Genomic DNA, 6,049 nt, shown 5'->3' on the forward strand with positions numbered 1-6,049 from the left:
CAATTTCCGATTATTTTATTGTTTTTGAAATTTAAATATTGTTCTCGAATGACTGCAGTTAGGTGTTGACTGGAGATCGATAATAGACATGACATCATCTTTTGTCCCGTAAGACTGGTCAAGACTAGAAAAGTAAGATAGTGATTCAACTTGATTTTCTTGAAGTTCGCGTGAACGGGAAAGAGTTCTGGATATTATTCGTGATGCGTGAAAAGGCCAAATATCTTTTACGTGACTGAGTTTTACAAAGTGGGGTTAGCGGACCCTCTCCTTTGACATGTTAAGATCATTAGCAGATTTAATGCACTATAAATAAGTTTTTCTAGGTAATTCTATCTAAATCTTTTCATTTCAACTTCCTGGACGGCAGCACTTCCTCTTTCGTCGATAAGTCTCTCGTAGTCTGTGATTTCTGAGAAAGAGTTCTCTAATAAGCGTTACACTGAACAGGATGTCCTCGTGCAGTATGTCAACAAATCCGCAGCGAAAGATTCTATGTGATTGACTGATTGCAGCGCTGTGCTTTTGCCTTTGCATAAGAAAAAAATTTCCTGAAGGACTAATGATTTTTAGTGACAAGTTTGATTAAACATTAGAGCAAAGAAAAACACTGCTAACGATGAGAGCTGCCTTTATTTAAAAAGAATCTAAAAACATATTTATTTTCTACATTTATCGACAGTTATTGTGTTCATTTTAAAATTGATTTTAATCAATTCCTTATACTTATTGCAAAGCACCATGAGAGTTTTTCTGATATGTGCGCTATATAAATACCGATTATTATTACTAGCTGATGGGTCAATTTTTTTTTTGGAATATTCCCGACAACGTTAAATTGTATTAATTTGCCCTCGTGTAAGAAAATCCTTGAGTGCACCGGACAAAGTTTGAACTCAGTGGAGTTAGAGGAACTTTACCTCGGCACCAGTCCAATTTTGACAAACAAACTCTTCTTGCTGTTGAGACTTGCTCTCAAAAATATGAAAATTCTGAAAAAAAAAAAAAAGATATTTTCCCCCTTTTTTTAATCAAGCTTTGGGGCATTAAATCTCTAGCCAAGGGAAAATATATAACAATTGAGTGATGTTAAAAATGATTATTCATTGTAATAGTTTCTGTAGCCAAGCTTTATCCCTTTCGTAGAAATCAGATGCTTGAATCTACGCGAGGGGACCGTCCGATTTTATCAATTTGTTTTGCGTTTATATCAACATATAATAATCGTTCCACTGGCCTTTATGAAAGAGTTATTTAAGAAACCAAATCGAATTGAAAGTTGCAAGTCGAGCTTGTAGACAATGTGTATTGAAGACGTAGAAACGAGCCACTGGGCAAGTAGTAATTGCAATATGTGTAGCCAACATTGTGGTGATACGACCGATGAACACACTTTCGTAAGAAGGCGTAAAAAGTACACGACCTAACCTAACGGGAGTCTGAAGTTGTATCAAAGTGTTCGGACGTTTGTGGGAAGATAGCATGTGTAAACTCGCTGAGAGAAGAATACCAGGAGTCTTGGATCACAACTACCTTCTTTTAAACGTACCACATATTCCATATTTCGCCCAATCTAACATTCGATTCTGCCAATCTCAATGCTCTACTTCAAACTTTCATCAATCTAAATGTTTGATATAACCGCTAACTCTCCACCTCAAAATATCTGTTATCTATTTACTTCTACACAAGACATACATCAGTATAATACTCGCTCACCATATTCTGGTAACTACTATATTATTCATTCTAGGCTCAATCATCATAAAATCTCTTTTTCCATTGTTGGTGCTAAAATTTGGAACAGCATTCCCGAAAGCTATCGAGACTACCAAAGCACATGTTCAAAAAGAAAATTCAAGCATTACTATTTGAAACTCTAGAAACTCTGGACAGTTATGCTGACACTAGCACTCTTATTTCTGAAATAAAAAAAGGCATCTTAATTACAACTCAGTCACAAATTATATTTTTCTTCACTTTTTATCACTTTTCTTTCCTCTTTTGACAAATAATGTATTCAAAATCGACTTTTTTTTAACGCCTTCAATTAGTAATTAGTGTTTGTTTGTCCTTAACATCGCCCGCCTGGATTAGCTCGCTATTTGCAGGCGGTGTTCATTGTAAGTAATTGTTTTGGAAGACCTACTAAACTTCAAACTTGATAAACTTGAAACCACAGCCTTGTTCTTACAACCGGTCCTCTAACCGGTTCCACCAACAACTCCCACTTCCGCTACGCTTGGCGTTTAAGTTCTGGATTGCTTGTGTTTTCTTAACGGCGTTGGAAGCTGAGATCACGCCTGAGTGTAATGCGAGAAAGAGGCTCGTATGAGCGCGTGTAATAAGCTGACGGCTGATCAAGGCTACTTCCTACCTTCGCGGGTGTCCTTCCGGAAAAAATTCGTACGCGCGCCATCTTCAAGAAACTCTAACAAGCTATACATCAAAAGAAAGCTTATAAAATGCAGTTTACGATAAAAATTTGATTTAGGTGATTTATTCGTTTAGAGAGTGTCAGGAGCCGGTACGGCTTGAAACGACCGAGGGTCCTTCTCGCAGCATGAGCAAAATAGCTGCACAGTCATCATATTCACAAACTGACCAGTCAGCAAAGGTGTGTCTAGATATCCGCATCAAGTTAGGTTCCGGACGCATTGGACTGACAAAATTTGTTTGGCCTTTGCAAAACTTTCGACAAAATTTGTCTGTGCCAAATTTTCAATTTGTCAAGCGTGGGCGCACTGAGACACAGCAAAATATTTGTTAACCACAAGTGTCAATCACACAGATATCTCAGTTTCCAAGACTTCGTCGTTTATGTAGGGATGACTCTGATTTTTCCCACAAATCTGAGTCAATGTGCCAGTTTTTCAAAAAACGTGGTTACCCTGTTTCTGTCGTTCAAGCGGGTCACCACCGCGCCCAACTTATTGATCGACAGTCAGCACTACAAACGTCAGAGAAAGAAAATTCCGACCGCATTCCATTCCCTCTCACGTTTCACCCTCACAACCACTCAGTTAAATCCATTATACTTAAAAACTTTAAATTACTTCAAAACAATCCAGAGACCGGCACTATCTTTTCGCAACTTCCACTTATTTCATTCAAACGTGACAAATACATAGGCAATTTTTTGGTCAGAAGTTCATTCCAAGCTAATGACCAACCCGGCACTTTTAAATGCGCTCGTGCATGATGCAAAACTTGTCCCTTCATTCACAAAATAATTTGGATATATCAACAAAGTTGAAGTGGTAAATTGGCCACCGTAACGATTGCAAAAGCTGACGTTTCGAGCGTTAGCCCTTCGTCGGAGCGAAGGGCGAAGGGGTTACGGTGGCCAATTTACCACTTCAACTTTGTTGATATATCCAAATTATTTCGTTACTCCCACCGACGCAGCCCCAAACAGTTTCTTTCGAAACTATCAGCCTTCCTCCATTCACAACACTGAGAAGATATCGGGACCCAAGCGATCCATTAAGATCACCGATCACTTCACGTGTACCTCCGCCAACGTAATCTATTGCATGAATTGCACTTGTTGCAAAAAGTTATACATCGGCGAAACAGGAAGACGACTAGGTGACCGATTCCGAGAACACCTTCGCGACGTAGAAAGGAATGACAAGGACGCATCTAAACCAGCTGCTAGACACTTTAATTTACTTAGTCATTCTAAACAACATATGGCAATCTGCGGTCTTTCCTTACATTTAGGCAACACGGAAAGCTGCAAAACTCTTGAACAAAAGTTAATCTTTCAAATCGGCACTCTTAATCCCACAGGTATCAACGAACGCTTTTCATTCCACTAATTTATTCGTGTTTTTCTCGTTGCAATGTTCCCACCAATGGCGTACCTCCGCTTCTATATTTAAACCCACATACAACCCACACTTCCTCCATTTGCTCTGACGGGGGGGGCTAACGCTCGAAGCGTCAGCTTTTTTATCCGTTACAGTGGCCAATTTACAATTTCAACTGAGTTGATATAACCAATCTACACAGAAATAAACACCATCGCTCGTGCGCTACTCGCGGGAAGGGTTACATGTGATCTCAGGAGTCATGGGCTCATGGTGATCTTTAACCCCTTCGCCGGATCGAATATGTTGCCTTGGTATATTATTGCATGTATTCCAGTTTTTTTTTTCTTATTTGTATTCGTTCAACTCTAGCAGAGGCAGTTGCCACTTCTACTATGCCAGTGGAGGCTTCACCTTGTTCGACTGCAACTGGTTCTAAAGTGTCACAACAGATTTGTCCGTAGGAGGCGACGAAGGCCTCATCCTTATTACTGGAACCTAACAAGGCCTTGCAATTCTTGGTTTGAAATTCATTTCCAACGGCGTAATATCCCGAAGAGTTCTTTTATCACCAGACACGTTTGACACTGTTGGCCACTCTTCGTCATAAGCTACAAAGGGAAGACACGCAGTTGAAGAACTGCATCCCACTAGAAAATGTCTTGGCCATCGGACCATATCGATCGTTTAACACATGGTGGGTCATTCGAAAATGCAGGCATTACAATGAATGTTGGTAAAGCAACTACTCGTGAAACATTTACTGCGAACCAATTGGAAGATATGGGACCTCCTGGCGTCAATGACAATGGAACAAGATTTTCCCTGAAAACGTATCGCATAGCAGTCGCATTTTTTATATCCCTCTGTTGAACGTTGAATAATGAGAAAACTTGGCAAAGGAAAAACCCGCAGCGAAAAGGGGAAGGCTGGAAAAACTTCTGGAAAGTAAAACAGTGAATCGACAGGCAGCTGAAGGAATACCCTTATCACTGAAATGAGTTCCCTCGGGTAGGTTTATTCATACATACATGATAAATTAACTTTATTTTTTCTCGAATTCAAGAGTAGCTTGTAAAAACTAATTTTTCCAAGAGAAAAATAACAAATAACAAAGATATCTACATGATATACAACGACTTTATAAAATACAATCCTGTGCAATATTTATAATTAACGGCTAAAATGAAATAAATAGATTTACTGAATTTTAAAAAATACAATATGAATTCAATTACAATATGTTCTAAAATGACATCAATTTAAGGCTAGCTAATGCTTTTTTAAAGTCATTAAGGTTCAAGGTTCGAACATTGTCCGGTGGTGAATTCCATAGTTTAACGGCATGATAAGAAAAAGAGCGAAGGTCATAAGTGGTAGTCTTAGCAACAGGGAGTTTAAGAACGTAGTTACCGCGTAAATTATAAGTGGTATTACGAAAAGTAAACATATTCCTCATGTAGATAGGATACTTAGTTAGAAATAAACTTTTGTAAAGTAAAATTAGGGGAGGCGCGGTGGCCTCATGGTTAGTTCGCTCGACTCCGGATCGAGTGGTCCGGGTTCGAGCCCCGGCCGGGACATTGTGTTGTGTTCTTAGGCAAGACACTTTACTCTCACAGTGCCTCTCTTCACCCAGGTATATAGATGGGTACCGGCAATTTAATGCTGGGGGTAACCCTGCGATGGACTGGCATCCCATCCAGGGGGGAGTAGCAATACTCCTAGTCGCTTCATGCTACAGAAACCGAAGTTAAGCACCGGCCTAATGGGCCACTAGGCTCGTAAACAGACATTAACTTAAAGTAAAATGAAACATAAAGAAACACAGTTGACTTTGTCCAATAAAGTATTATACGTAGATTCAACATCATTTAGAATGAACCTAAGACTTCTTTTATTAAGAGCATCTAGTTTCTCGGTGTTTCGTACACTACAGAAATGCCACACTGATGAACAATACTGAAAGTGCGGTAAGATGAAGGCCTTATACAATTTGACCAAAGTGGCTTTAGAGATCAGTTTTCTAAATCTTATCATGACATTTGACTGATTATTGATCTTTTTGCATATCGAAGATACGTGTCTATCAAACTGAAGTTTGTTATCAATGTTCATACCAAATATGTCGATCGACTCTTTCACTAGAAAGGAGAATGTACGCTCCTTATCACCAAGGATCAGGGCCTGATGTTTAGTTTGGTTGACAATAATACCATTGTCATTGTACCATT

Source organism: Stylophora pistillata, chromosome 6 (genome assembly GCF_964205215.1).
Source record: "Stylophora pistillata chromosome 6, jaStyPist1.2, whole genome shotgun sequence".
Classification (NCBI taxonomy): domain Eukaryota; kingdom Metazoa; phylum Cnidaria; class Anthozoa; order Scleractinia; family Pocilloporidae; genus Stylophora; species Stylophora pistillata.